The sequence below is a fragment of the Canis lupus genome, chromosome 6, assembly GCF_048164855.1.
Source record: "Canis lupus baileyi chromosome 6, mCanLup2.hap1, whole genome shotgun sequence".
In the NCBI taxonomy this organism is placed as follows: domain Eukaryota; kingdom Metazoa; phylum Chordata; class Mammalia; order Carnivora; family Canidae; genus Canis; species Canis lupus.
The window spans coordinates 32476676-32492566 of record NC_132843.1 but is presented as its reverse complement, the minus strand read 5'-3'; the positions used below and the strand labels follow the sequence as shown (position 1 = coordinate 32492566).

At 39.2% G+C, this 15891-nt stretch overlaps 1 long non-coding RNA gene across 18 annotated transcripts in view; it reads left to right on the top strand.

Moving 5' to 3' along the window:
- Positions 1–15891, top strand: part of LOC140635184 (uncharacterized) — a 118553-nt gene that overhangs the window by 58690 nt on the left and 43972 nt on the right. For 13 of the 18 annotated variants that reach the window (XR_012032538.1, XR_012032532.1, XR_012032531.1 and 10 more), the window contains 2 exons: positions 1843–1940; positions 8770–8860. This is a non-coding gene — a long non-coding RNA (uncharacterized lncRNA). The remainder of the gene's footprint in view (positions 1–1842; positions 1941–8769; positions 8861–15891) is intronic. The other 5 variants (XR_012032544.1, XR_012032543.1, XR_012032540.1 and 2 more) reach the window with 1 other exon arrangement.

Here is a 15891-nt window from a genome sequence, read left to right as displayed (position 1 = left end):
TGGTGATGTCAGGGCCTAATTCTCTGTCTCGTGGCTTTTCCCTTATTGTCTGAAGATGGCTCTAGCCATTACATGCACAATCAAGACAGAAAGAAAAGAGAAAACGAAGGCCTAAATTGGATCACACAGACTCTCTAAGTCAAAGAGAAAGCTGAGAAGGGTGGTTCTTTGCTTTTCAGGCAATTCGGTGAGGTGCAGAAATGAAGAAGAGATATGGGAATAGTTTTTCATTGCCATAAACACCTATCATGATCATCTGGGTATTTAGTGATTAAAAACCTGTTGTATCTTCTAAATATGAAAAGACCTACAAAAAGCCTTTGGTGGCTCTCAATGTCCAGATTTTTTGTTTGTTTGTTTTGGGATTTTATTTAAATTCTAGTTAGTTAACATATAGTGTAATATTGGTTTCAGGAGTAGAATTCAGGTATTCATCACTTACATACAATACCCGGTGCTCATCGCAAGTGCCCTCCTTAATACCCATCAGCCATTTAGCCTACCCCCTGCCCACCTCCCCTCCAACAACCCTCAAGTTTGTTCTCTATAGTTATGAGTCTCTTATGGTTTACTTCTCTTTTTTCCCCGTTCCCCTATGTTCACCCATTTTGTTTCTTAAATTCCACATATGAGTGAAATCATATGTCTAAAGTCCAGGTACTAATATTATGTAGGAAGCTGCTGGATTTTTCAACTTTCATGTAAGAGTCATCATTTCTAATAGCTTTATAAATATTATTCATATTTCTCCCTATTTTATTTGTAAACAACTGCAATGCCAAATACAAGATTTTTTCCAAAATGCTAATAACCAGTTTTCCAGCATACTGTCTTCCCAGCAGTTTTCTGCTTTACCTCACGATCATGATCATGATCATCTTCCTCATTGTCAACATTTATTGTGCCCCCTGCATGTGAGGTCTTTTTATTTGTAATTCTCATTTTCATGATACTTCAAAGTAGTTGTTATTCCTGTTTTATAAATAAGGAAACTGAAGCTCAGATAAAAGTAAAGTGAGTTGGTCAAGGGCATATGGCTGGAAGGTGGCAGAATGAATTGAACGCTAATTCTTTTTGGTTTTTGGTTTGTTTGTGCTGACTTCCCTGTGCCCTTTTTTTTTTTTTTAAGATTTTATTTATTTATTCGAGAAACAGAGAGAGGCAGAGACACAGGCAGAGGGAGAAGCAGGCTCCATGCCAGAAGCCTGACATGAGACTGGATCCCAGGTCTCCAGGATCATGCCCTGGGCTGAAGGTGGAGTTAAACCGCTGAGCCACCTGGGCTGCCCTTCCCTGTGCCTTTTAAGGGAGTTTGCAGTTATCTATTTCTCAGATCCCATCTGGTTTAAAACTATAATTATGAATTCAGGGATAATTTTTCTTACTCTAACTCAACATTGGCTACTGATTACCTGGAGTCAGAATATAAAGGACCAACTCTAAGAGTTGCAAAAATTGCAGCTACCAATGAGATAAGCCTTGCTTCAATTATTAGGCAGAAGATAATGATTAGGTTTTTAATAACCTTAATCTCTCTTTGTCCTCTGTTTCTAGCTGCTTCATCTTGAAAATACTGTTTTTGTTCTTGATGAGAGTCTCCATCAAGAGCTTTTGATATGGGTCTTGCTTGAAAGGGACTGGTCAAATGTATTTCTATCAGTGAAGTTCCATGATGTGTCTGGAACAGTGGTTCTCCACACACACACGTTAGAATCACCTCAGAAACCTGAAAACATAACGAGAGCTTGCACCAGCCTCCAGATATTCTGATTTAAATGGTGTAGAGTGGAGTCCAGGCATCAGTATTTAATATGGTTTGTTGTGTTTTGTTTTGTTTTTTAGCTCCCCAGGTGATTCTAATGCTCAGCTTGAGTAGAAAACTACTGGCCTAGATGATTAATAGAGGCACTAATGGAGGAGAAGGAAGAGAAAGCCCCAGAGTGAGTGGTCCTCAAACTCTTTGGTCTATGGACTATTTTATGAGGGTGTTGAAAGAAGTGGGTCTCTTTAGAATTCATAGAGAAAATTGCCTGGCTTTTGATTAGACACTGATGAGTGAAAGGATAAGCAAATGACTAACGAGAGGGAAGTTATATGTAGAGGGTAACTTCATTGTGTGTTTCCATGATGCTCTTATAGTTTTTTAAGTATAATCATCCAAATTTACCAGTGAAAAAGGTAAGATCTTTTGGGATAAATACATTAAAGAGACTGTAATTCTAGTGTGTGGCAAAACTTGAATTAGAATTTTGATCTGCTAAGACTTAGTCCAGATTCTTTCTTATTCTGGAGATCCTGGAAAACACCCTAGTGGAGAAATCATGCTTGATGAACATCCCTGGGAGATTTCATGGAATGCATAGATTTATATTCTTGGGGTAAGAATAATTGATCTGATTTGGTCCCGAAATTTCATTTTGTAGGAGCTCTGTTCCGAACAATTTTCTCCTATCAGTGAGAGAAGCCTATTATGTCCTTAAACACAACATGGTGTCAGCGTAGATGTTTGCTGTGGCTATTCTTAATTCCCTAAGCCTAATGTATTTCCTTTCTGTTTAATGGTAGATGCCCCTTTGTTTCCGAAAGCCCATTTCTTACACTTTTTTTTTTTCAGTTTTCGAGTTTGATCCATCTGAAATCTATACATTATTTCACAGACATCAGTGGCTTTTTTCCAGGTTAAATTATTTAATGGCATTGTTTCATTGAAGGCTTCAGATTAGCTGCTGACACTTATTGGCAGAAAGAAACACGTTTTTCCATTGGGATAAAACATATTTTGTATTAGAGAAAAGAGCAACTGAATTGAGTTTCTGTCTTCTAAATCTTAGTTGTGGCAAATGAAGACATCTGGTGCTTTAAATGACAATTTACCTTTGTATCAAAATTAAGCATTAGTCACCCAACGTATATTTTCTCTTTCTCCCTCCTTCCCTCTTGCCGTTTCACTCTCCTGTTTTCTTTCCTCTTACCTTCTCCCCTATCCCCTATCCCTTCCCCTCTCTCTTGCCCTAGATCCCAACTCCCCTCCTCCTCTCACCTCATTCATTTTCTCTTCTCTTTCTGCGCTTGCTTCCCCCTCTTTTGCCTTTTCTAACTTACTATATTTTGGTTAGCTTATCTTCTCATCTTCTGAGTCTTTTCCTCTGGGTTTTGAGGTTTTAATTCCAAATGCCACTCATCTCGTGGAGTGAATAAATCAGGCATCTGAAAGGAAAGAGGGGAAAAATGAGGTTTGATTTCATTTCTCTTTCTTTTTCTGCCAAGAACTTTCCTTGGGAATTTTACAGAAAGAAATGGAAAGAACATAAACTTTGCCTGTTTTACTATCCAGGTGAGGAAATGGGTGTGAGGAGGTCAGCAGCTATCTGGGTGCTCCTGCCTCCCCATCATAGAAGCATGCAACTTCAATTAGGCATCTGTTTTCCTATCTTTTCTAGACATCTATCTGCCTGGAATGCCAGGCACTGCATTGGTATAACACTGTTTTATATATTTGCCAAAATAACTCAGAGCTACTATCTGACCATTTATCATCATCAGTAACCTCTCTGCAGTATATGCCCATTTTCCAGATCAGGTCAGTGGTCTGAGCATTGGTAGGATGAATCTTCAGCTGTTAGAGAGAAGAGCAGTGCTATATATTACAGAGCCTGGGAATTAGGGTAAACATGAGCAGTCTTGAATAGTATCCTTTTGGATGCCAAGTCCAAATGGGGCAAATGAGTTGAGGAAGAGCAAAGCCGAGGATGTTTGGAGCATGCTGCTCAGAGAAGAGGGGGCCAGGAGGAGAAAGAAGAGATCAGGAGGAATTTTCTCACGTTAATGTCATAATGCTGGAGGCTCCTTAGAGCCTCCTGTGTGCCTGAATGTGTAAGAGGTCAGGTTAACAAAGAACAACCAGGCAAGACCACCTATTATGGTGGGATCATGTGTGCCTTGAGAAAATGCTTGGCAACAAGCTAAATGAGGCTGAGTTGAAACCACTCTCAGCTCTCTGAGGTGGGCTATAGTTCTAGAGGGAGAAGGACCTTTTTCTTAGCAGAAAGGTCATTTAGGCTTACCTGATCAGATGTTGCACCTTGAACTCCGGTAACTTATCTGACAATAAGGATTTCCTAGTACGTAAGAGTGGGGGCGCAAGACCCTTGATTTTTAGACTGACTTCATGGGTTTCTTCTACCTGCTGCTGTCCACTAGATAGCACTATGTATTATAATTGCAAAAAGGATGAAATGCAAAACAAAAAAAAAAAAAAAAAGTGGTAAGCTTTTCTTTTCACAATGGTTTGAGAGGACAACCTCAGAAATTTCTTTTTTTTTTTTTTAATTATTTATTTATGATAGTCACACACACACACACAGAGAGGCAGAGACATAGGCAGAGGGAGAAGCAGGCTCCATGCACCAGGAGCCTGATGTGGGATTTGATCCCGGGTCTCCAGAATCGTGCCCTGGGCCAAAGGCAGGCGCTAAACCGCTGCGCCACCCAGGGATCCATGTAGCAATCTTGTGGAGACCAGGCATTTTCTGTGCCTGATTTAACCAAACACTTCTCAGTCACATCGTGCTAAAGACAGGACACGAATGCTAGGCTACAGCATCTTCGTCTTAAGGGTACCGCCACCTCCGCTTCACCGGGATTTTTCAGAACTTGCTTAACCATGGATGTAGTAATTGAAATCAATTATTCATTCCCAAGAAAGGAGCTGAGTAAGTGGGAGTACAGGGAATAGAAGTGGAGGTTATCACCTCAGCACTGACAGGCAAGAAAATAGCATGAAAGCTTTCTTGAATATAATGAAAAACGAGTACTTCAGGGAGTGATGAGTGGCCCTTTTTTGGATCCTTTATTCCAAATAAAGTGAAAATAAAGAAGAGACCAGGGATTGGGGAGATAGAAGGGGAGCTGGCAAGAAACAAACCAAGAGCATTCTTCATAGTATCTGTTTAGCACAACAAATTGAGGTCAGATAACAGCTGAAAAATAGTCATTACAAAAATTGAGTTGGATTCAGGAATTAGGAGTTCTGTAACCCATAGCTGAATCTACTTTGGAGATGTCAGCTCTCTCATCTTTAATATAATGTGTAATGTATCTGTGGAGCTACAGCTGTGCAAAAGGAATAATGCCCATCTGGCTGCTGTGCAATCATCATGAGACTCAGTAGAGAGAATACATTCAAAAGCACATTGGAAAATATAGTAAACTACTGTGCAAATAAAGGCATTTATATAATTGTATAAATTCCCTTTTTATTCCCAGACTCTTTTCTAAGCCCATTAGTCTTATGCCCTTTCTCCTGCTTTCCATATTTTTTCCCTTTATCTAAAGACTACAGTTATCTGATTTGAGGAGTTAGTGTTTGGCAGATAGATAGCCAAGCTCTTACACATGACATGCTCATCAGGAGAAGAAAATGAGGACAATATGGACCACCTTCTTTGAAGTGAGGGACCACGGAGGAAATCCACTCACTTATTAGTATATAAGTTTATTTATTCATCACTTATTTGCAGAGGGTCCACTGTATCACAGGCACTGCACTAGATACTTAGGATGTGGCAATGAATAATGCATAGTCATCCTCCTGAGAATGTCAGAGTCTGGTACTTTCTTGGAGGTCTTCCTGGAAAAATTCATATATTTTCTAAGAAAAGTCCAGAAATTTGCTAGGCTATGTAGATATCTTTTTTTTAATATTTATTTTTATTTATTTATTTATGATAGAGAGAGAGAGGGAGGCAGAGACACAGGAGGAAGGAGAAGCAGGCTCCATGCCAAGAGCCTGATGTGGGACTCGATCCCAGGACTCCAGGATCGCGCCCTGGGCCAAAGGCAGGGGCCAAACCACTGAGCCACCTAGGGATCCCCTGCTGAGCCACCCAGGGATCCCTATGTAGATATCTTTTAAGCAGAATATGTGTATTGTTTTAGAGGAATAGACTTTCCTTCATCAAATGTAAAAGTGATTGTATGTATTTGTATTTATTGTCTCTTTCTCTCCTGGAAGCAAAATACTGATAATTCATGCACTTAGGGAGGGAACCCAGATTTTTATTATATTCTTTGGAGGTTAAACAGTCACTGTGTTGGGTTGTACTGTAGAGACAAAACTGTGCCAGAAAGCTAGAGATGGTTAGGAGCAACCTAATTACATGGGCAAGGCAAGAATGCAAGGATGGAATAAGTAGAAAGTTGGCTAGGAAGGGATATGGATGAGTGGAGTAAGGAAGGAAAAATCTTAGAGTAGCAGGCGAGATAGAGAGTTTAGGAAATTAAGGAGAGGAACATGTATTAAGATATCGATGAATCTGCTATGGATGGGGTGACTCTTAAAAGTTACCAAACATGACATTTAGTAAATGCTTCCTGAGCCAAATCGCACCATTCAGAAGAACTCAGATTATGATAATATCTGTGCCAAAAGGAAAATATTTTCAGTTGCTTTGTCTGAGTTTTTACCCAGATTTTCATCTCTACCATAAATAGATTAATCAATAGCAAGTTAAATCAACATATATTTAGTGAAAAGTTCTCTGTGTAAGAGGTTTGGGGTTCAAAGATAATAAGATATGAGGTTTTTCCAGGGCACCTGGGGGGCTCAGTCGGTTAAGTCTCTGCCTTTGGTTCAGGTCATGATCTCAGGATTCTGGGATCAGCCCTGAGTGAGTACCCTGCTTACTGGGAAGTCTGCTTCTCCCTCCCCCTCCCCCTCCCCCTGCTATGTTTGTGCTCTCTCTTCCTCACTCTCTTTCTCTCAAATAATAAAAATAAAATCTTTATTAAAAAAGATTTGGGATTTTTCAAAGATGAATCAAAGTTTTGGGGCAGATGCTGCCTTCGGAATACACACAATGACAGAGCAAATGTGGCATACAGAAGAATGACACTGCAGAACACAGGAAGCCATGAAAGAGGTATGTTTAATCTGTGAGGGTTCAAAGAAAGCAATGATCACTTGAGTTGAGAATTTCAGGGAGAATTAGGAAAGGCACATGAGGAGGTAACGTTTGACCAGGAAAGTTATGAGATGATAAGAAAATGAATGTTTCATATGAAAGAAACAAATTGAACCAGGAAATTGAAGGAAATGTGGCACATAAATAGGAAACTGAGCTCTGTGAGGGCAGTAGGGGGAAATTAAAGTTGGAAACGTCATTTGGGACTTTAGTTATAAGGTATGGAGTGACTTAAAAGCTATAAGCTTTGTACTTTATAGCCAACAAGGAGCACTTCACAATTTTTTGCCTATGAAGGTAATATTATAACCACATTTTTGTGTCAGAGATATTAATTCAGTCATCAATCAATGGTTATTTATTGGTTATCTACTCATTGCAAGGTAGTATGCCAAATGTTGATGAGAATGCAAAAGAAATAAATCGCACAATCCTCCATCTGAAGGTCTTACACACTGAGTAAGGAAATAAATACCATAGTCAAAGAAAGATGACTAATTATTGAATTACTTTACAATCATATTGGATAAATATAGATACTTGTAACACTATTCTGGCTTCCACTGAGTATAATCTAGACTCTTCCGTGTTGAAATTATTACAAGGTTGTCTCATTGTTCTCAGTTTGTAATCTGTTAGTAGGTTCTAAACTGCTGCTTGTAGAAGAGAAATTACATTGCAAATTCGAGTGCTGCAAACCCACTATTCTGAGTGGATTTGTAAAGAAAATCTTCCTAAGCCCCCTTCTCCCCCCCATCTGTGAAGTGCATTTAGCTGAATGGAGATTCTTTGTTTGTCTCAATGATTAATTGTATCTTGTACTGTCCTAGAACCTGATATTTAATTATCCTAAAATGCTTTATGAATATAGATTATGTGTCTCCAGGATCATGTGAATAGGCCAGGGATGTTTGCTGAGTGATCTTTTCTCTAGTCAATGTAAATTTTGCCAGAGACAGGCCGTGACTTCTTCATTGTCTGACTTTGAGCCAGTGCTATATCTGGAAAGAAGGACATACTACCATAGGGTGCCATTTATCTCAGGTCACAACTGGAATCTGGATCTTATACCAGCCTTAGCTATTAATTTTGGCTTATTTCTTTGTCAGTTAGGTGCACATGCATGCACTCATGTGTGCGTGTGCACATACACACACAATCAACAATATAGACAGCATAAAATGAGTTTTCTTTTTGTTTTTGATTTGTGTATTGCTTGTTTTATTTATTTCTTTATTTTGGGGTGAGGCACAAGAAAATTACTTGTCCTTTGCTGGTAGAAATCTTGGTTCTCCATCATCATCATCTTTGTTAATGTTGCTGTCATCACCCTGTCCTCATGACATCATCAACCTTACTATCAAAACCTTATGAAGTACTGCCCGTAAGTTGGATTCTGTGTTTGGCTATTTCATTCACTACAAAAGCGATGCATTTAGAATCCTTCATGGACAGGAGATGCCACCATTATATCCATATCAATGATCTGTTCTGTCAGGCAGTAGAATCAGATTGTGCTCTTGCCCAGGTAACTTTGTAAGATGACTAACTGGGATACGGAGCTTAGCCTGAGGCCACAGGATATAACATGTGTAAAGTTAGGACCTATACTTTTATATGGGTTAGATCTCATACACTCAGTACAGAATCCACAGGGCTAATTGCCTACAGGCAAATATGGAACTGAGAGGTAATGTATTAGGTGCAGATGAAGGCACTGATGTCTTCTCAAAATAGTTGCTTCCCTCAAAACCTTTTTTTCATATATTTTTTCTCCTAATGGAAAGTCCTTCCTTGTCTGTTCTAGCCATACGCTAAACCAGTCTTAAAATTGGCATAGACACAGGCCCACATCTGGAAGATATTAGTCTGCCCGAAGGAATTCAGCCTGTGAACTGGTAAGAATCGAAATAAAATATTTGAAAATTAGGTTTATTCCCTTGCTCTCATATTTCTACAGGTATTTACATTTTCTGGGTTAGCAGCCACATCACTCGGTATTGTTGAGTGTGGAAAAGGTTTGTGAAAACGTGGGCTGACAGATGTTTTGAACCTCTCTGTCTCCCCAGCTGCACCAGATCTAACAGCCTGAAAGTGATTTCCCTTTATGATATTTCATACCACATTGCAAATCTATATTGAGGCCTGTTTCCTAAATACATTTAAATATTAGCTGAATATAAAAATGTGAATACAGCCAACAATCCATGAATACGCAAATGTATTTCAAAACATTCTTCACCCTGAGAATCAGAAAATGGCATATCTGGGACAAGTGAAGATGGATACAAAAGACCAAAATGGAAACATACCTATCTGTGTAGATACACAGTTACTATTGTGTCTATCACCATAGTACCCGGGCCTTTTGTTGAGAAATATTTCTTTTCCTTAATGATGATAAACTCAGGAATATGCAGGAATAAGAGAGCTAATTTATAAATAACGTGAATCTCATCCATAATGGCCAGTATCGGGAGGCCATTATGTAGATGCATCCAGATCATTAAGTGGCAAGGTTGGCAACATTGCAAATTCTTTATCCATGTGCAGAGGCTGGAAGAGAGTGGTAGGAAGAGGGGGTAAAAGGCAAGTGTTCTCTTTTGGTTTTGGAAATCCAAAATATAATGGGAACCTCTCAATTTTGAATTTTAGCATTGTTGGCACCTGTAGTGCTTTGCTGCCCTTACTTTATAGACCTGCTGATCACGTGTATGCCTTCTACATGAAATTTCTAGCAATGAAAGGTGTCCATGGATTCCATAAAAAGCACATTACCATGCCATGACTTTGTTTTTATTGTGGGTTACATAAAATTTCCCATTTACATGGTTACTAGTGATGCAACTATGATAATGCTTTATAAGAAATGTGTAGATATCCATCATGACCAGTAACTGGGCCAAGATTGAGTCTAATTTCATAGAATTCTCTTCAACTTTTTCCTAGAAAATCTTTGTCTCCTGTTTTTTATTCCCAGTGTACCTTACAAAGAATAAGGATTTTTTTTTTTAATCATCCCCTGGTATAGAGCAGATCCCATAAACAAATATTTGTTGATGAAGTAATTTTTGATGGGCATGAACTACTGTTTCTTTTTACTTTTTAAATAATCATCCAAGATAAAAAATAATTAGTGACTGAATCCTATAACTTGAACTATTTTTTAATTTTGTGTTCCTATAACATTTTCATTTCCATATTGCACTGGACATTATTGCCCAAATAGGAATTCACTTTAAGAGAGTGTATATATATTTTTTATCTTTAAAGGATGAATGAAGTTTTCCTTTTTAACATACTGAAAATATCTTGTAGGCACTTCAGTTTTTCTGGCATTTGTGTAATGTGGTCTGTAATTCTACAGGGTAGGTAAGAGCAGGGGTATTGTTTTTTGAGAGACCAAAAGGAAAAGTGTCATTCTCATTGGGTAGCTTCCCAGGCTCTTTGCTAAATTCTAGAAATATAATGGTGAACAAATGATTGATTCTGGACTTCACTGTACACAAAGTCTAGGGCAGGTACTATACTAGCTTAGGTAAAGAGGACAGAATATTTAAAACAGATCTTGATCTCAAGGAGTTTATATTTAGAAAGGGAGATTAGGCTTATATATGTAAATAGGTAATTGATCAAATCCTGTAATTTGTTTTTGTTTTTTTAAAGATTTTATTTATTTATTCTTGAGAGACAGAGAGGGGCAGAGACACAGGCAGAGGGAGAAGCAGGCTCCATGCAGGGAGTCTGACATGGGACTTGATCCCAGGACTCCAGGATCACGCCCTGGGCCGAAGGCAGGCACTAAACTGCTGAGCCCCCCAGGGATTCCCCCATATACCGTAATTTGTGATATGGTGGTGGAGATATCAAGCACTACCAATACTCAGACAAAGATATTTCATTTTGAGACTCTCAAGGAAGAGAGGAAGGGACTGATTGGGGTTTAGGAGGAGATTTTGATTGGTGGAGAGAAGTTTTTAGTGGCTGGCAAGTAGGGAACAATGTGGTAGTGTATGGCGGCAAGTTTAAGGAAAGTATATCCAGAGGACATTGTTCAGATCAACACAACTAGGACAGAATGTATATGGGAAGACCGTATGAGAACCTTTGACTAGGTTTAGTGAAGTTTGAGTAGGCTGTTAAGGAATTTAAGCCAAAAAGGCCATAGGAGTCCACTGAAAGTTTTTTGAGTAAAGTAAAATTAAATGCTTCAGAATTATGTATCTGACAACCGGCAGGAATCTTCTGAGACCATCAATTTCTAGCCCATGTTCTCATATAACAAAATATTACATCAGCCCAGATAGGAAGTACTTCTGGAACATTCTCACTCCCTAGACTAGTAGAGATCACTGTGTTTTTTTCAATTAAGATATTGGCTCTTTTGGCAGTGCAAGTCAGACAAATCAGATTTTCACAAATCAGAGACTAGTCTTGTTCATTTCAGACACATTTATGGGATATCTTTGATTACCTTAGATACTCGATAGCCTGGTATTGTCAGAAATTGATATACTGGTCACCCTGCTGGATTTCAGCACTTTTATAATTGTGATATATACAAATGAAATGAAGTAATAATATTCCACTTCCTCACATGAAGATCCTTCTTACCCATCTGCTCTGATGTCTCTGTAACAATATTATGAAGTTATGTATGACATGCTGATCCAGTGAGGATCAGAGTGGTTCTCAGTGCAGTGATTTTAGTATCATGTTCTGCATTCCCCCTTACTTCAGAAACTGTGCAAGTTAAAGCTAGGTAAGCATTATTTCCTTTTTTAAGTACATTAAGGATGGGTAGTGGGCAGCCAACGGGATAAATTAATTGTCTGCTTAATGCAGCTGAGTGCATTATCTTACCAGAAGTGGAAATCTTTAGCTTCCAGGTAGCAGCACAATGGGAGAAACCAAGCATTTACTTCTAAGGGATTCAAAACACCCCGAAATGAGGCAGTCAGGAAGGCCTTGGATAAAAGTGAGATGTATGCCCTTGTTAAGATGGAGTATGAACCATATTTTGGACTGTTCAGTACTTTGTACTGTTCTCTTCTTACTGCCACTCTGATGGCAGTACTTCGGCCATTTTCTGCCCCAGAAGTGGATTGGGCTCACTGCTCTCAAACATGCTGTTTCCCCGGGCAGCTCTCTGTGATCCTTAGAATTTACAGTCTGTTTTCCTGTAGGAGTGTTGATGTACTCACCTGGAATACCTGCTCTTTCATTCTTGCTCTGTTTATCTTCTACCCATTCTTGAACGTTTGCCCTCTCCAGGACACCCACCTTCTGTGTTTATAACTAATCCTCACTCTCATTGGTTTAACCTCTCAAACACCTATAGTAGCTAAAGTCCATGCTGTATCATCTAGAATTGCATTTCATATGTTTGTTCTCATTTCTGGTTGCTCAACAGAATTACCCATGCAAGGATTGCTTTCTTTTTTCTTCTTTTTAAATATTGAATCATTGGCTTTCACTTGGCTCCGCAACAGGATTATCAATGGAACTATCAATGGCACAGCAAAAAGGCTGTACCCAGAGTTTAGAACTTTGGATGGCCTGATTCTCTGCATTTGTATAAAGCTCTGCAGGTGATTCAGAGGCATAAAAGTTCACAAATTTCGACTCAGTATGTTTTGCATCACTTACTTTTGTTTTGAGTTAATCTTTTCTTTATAACTAAATTATTATGTGCTGAAGTTTCTTTGGAGTATTTTATCTTAAGGCATTTGCATTGCCAGTAGTATAGAGTATATTGCTTTGGTTAATTTATTTTGCAGAGATGTTGGGAGAAGACGTGGTTCTTGGGAGAAGACATGGTTCTGATTCCAGACCTGCTTGTCCAGGGCAGTTGTTAAATGATTTTGGTCACAATGGACATGCAAAGACCCCCCTCTGCCTCAGGGATCTTTAATAGGACATTCAAGAGAACACTGTTTATTTTTCCAGGAACAGAAGCCTGAAGGCATTTTTAGATTTTTTTTTTTTTTTAGAGTGCAGAATTTATGTGAATGACAGTAACCCCAATAAAAATAAAAATTGGGGATGATCTGATATTCCAATATGCATTTACCCTGGCTACTATGGTATTCACTTGAGAAGAGGGTGGAACTCCAGATTCTCATCAGAATATCCAAACAGACCAAAGCCTAGTTTGTTAAATGCCCATGCCCCTAGGCCTTCTGGGAAGAGTTGAAATCAGGTGGGGAATATTTCATCTCCCTCTCGCATTGGTCTTCACTTTCTATTGTTGTGGGTTTTTTCCACAGTAGGAGCCATGCTGTAGACTATATATGACCTGGAAACTCACTGAGAAAGATACAGCTACCTCTGGGGTAAGGACAGGTGACCATCCTGATAGCTTCTTCAGTGGCCAGGGTGGTCAGACTGGACATGAGCATGCCACTTCCTTCCTCTTCTTAAGGAGGAGCCCATGTTTGCCTGTGACAGGACATGTGTCTCATAGAAAGCTGAACCAGATATGTTTCAGCTGCCTTCCGATGATGATGCCCCCCAGGTACTACCCACTTTCCTGCCCATCTACTGTCTCCTATTTCAGCTTGGTTGTTGTAAGAATTTTGTTAAATGGGAATCAGAGTAGTGAGAAAGGTAAAGCAGCTGCATCTGGAAGGTATCACCCTTGCCATGCTTTTAGGTCAGAGAGTCCGCTCATCTGGCTAAGCTACTTTTAGACCTCCTTTCTTCTCCACCCCTCCTTCCTCCGCCCCCCTCCACGGCACTGAGGGGAGGCCTATTTTCACATATGCGCTCAGACATGCAGAAGCAAATGCCAAAAAGAATTAACTGGAATAGCTCTATTAATTTATGCCTCGACAGTAATGACCTTAAGACACAGAAGAATTATATATTAATTTGTTTCTAGTGTATAGCACTGCTAAGTTAACACATTTAGGAGAATACACTTCCCTGTCTCCAGCTGTGAGGGTAAATGAGGCCGCCTGTGGCTGCAGGAGGAGTTCTGGCAGAGTCCCACTAGATGGCAGGGTGGCCTCAGGGATGGGCTGCGCTGCCGGCGGCTGCAAAACACTTTGTTTGCAGTCATTATTTGACACACTCAAAAATTGACAATTTTTTTCATGTTGTTCATTTGGAAATTATATTTAAACTTATTTATTTACATGGGAACATACATAACATGTATATTTACAAATATGCCTACACTGTCCGAGATAAGGGTGTTTAAGAAACAATGCGTCCCCTGCGCCAGGCTGGCTGACTTCTGTGAAATTTCCTCGCTCTGCAGACGCCCCGCTGTGCTCCACACCAGCGCACACACCACATCTAGCCTTATTGATGTTGGGAAGGGGAGAGATGTCTTTGAAAGTCAAAGGGCATAATCCCTTCCAGGAGGGAAACTGTTTTTAACACATGGTTTGGTCAGTTAGGGGTGGCTCAGAAAAAATGCGGAACAGTCAGCATCATACATTCAGCCTCTCCCCACCCCCAAGAAGATTAAAAGTAGAACCAGATTAGAGATTTGAATTTTATTCAAATCCCTTCTTCCCTTTCCTTTCCCTTGTCCTCTAATCTCTCCTACTCTTTTAGCTTCTTGTCTCTCTTTGTTCCTATTTCTATCAAATCTCCCTCCTCTTTTCCCTTTCCTTCTCAGCCTGAATTTCCATATCTCCCCTTTCTCCATCCTTCATTCTTTCAGAATTTGATGCTGCCAAGCTGCCTCTGATCCTGCATCCCTTTATGCAGCCTTTTCCTGTTAATGAATTGTTAAAATTTCATAGGGAGCGGTGACTGTGCTCTTCTCTGCTTCTGGACACCGCAGCTGGTAAGCTGCTTTCTTTCAGAGCAGGAAAAGTCACAGCTATGAGAGGCCACTTCTTGCTTGCAAACAGTTGTTGTAGGTTTACATAGTTTAGTATGCAAGAGGTTCTTTTTTTTCCATCCAAGTTTAGGTAGGATTAGTATTTCAGTTAATGAAAGCTTCTGGAAAAGGGAGACTCTATCCATGGTAGAGAAAACAGACCGCAGCAGTCTTAAATGCCTGGCTTTTTCTGTTTTCTGCAGTGGAAAGATTTCAGGAAACTCATGTAAAAGCAGAGGACCATTTGATGAATTTTCAGAGTGAGATTCTTGGAAATAGCTTCTGCCTCAGTTGCCTAGCAGACAATCTTGTATTAAAATCTGTAACTTTTAATATATTTCTTTCCAGATAAAACTAGAGTCATTTTCTTGATTGTTCTCTGGCTAGTTACACATGTGGGCTTTCTGTTGGTTGTATGTGCCTTCTTCCTTTTTGATTGTAGGTTAATTGCCTTATGAATGATGTGTGGGTAGAGAGAAATAGAACAGAAGGTGATCAGTAAATTGTAGACTAGATTAAAAAGAGATTTTCCCTTAAAATATTACAAATGGGATATGTAGGCAGTTATATGCAGTTCTGTATAACATGTACAAATACAGTTTATGACCCACTTTGATATTTGCATAACAGTGTGTACCCTCTTGGAAAATTGTGTTGTCACATCTCTGATTCACTGTTAATTGTAAATTTTACCAATTTGAACTTCAGAAATATATTGGTATTATCAACTTGATATTACCCCCCCACTTTATTGCCTTGCAAAGTTGTGGTTCATGGAGATTATCTTAGGCTCTCAAAATTCTGAGGTTCTTCCAAAATTTTCCAGAAAAAGTTATGTTTTATTGGAGTTTCAGTGTTAAAATGTTATATTCTTAATAATAGGAAAACTATGTGATGTGTGCACAATACTTCTCAGTCATAAAGAAATACTGCTTAAACAGAATGTCCCATTCCTTCAAGGTGTTGGGTAGCTTAGTATTTAAGTAATCCTTTCCTTCTATTTTCCTCTCTTTCATTTCTTACCCCCTTCTCTTTACATCTTTCCTGTATGTTACTGTGCTTCATTAATAAGAAATTCATGTCAGCAATTTA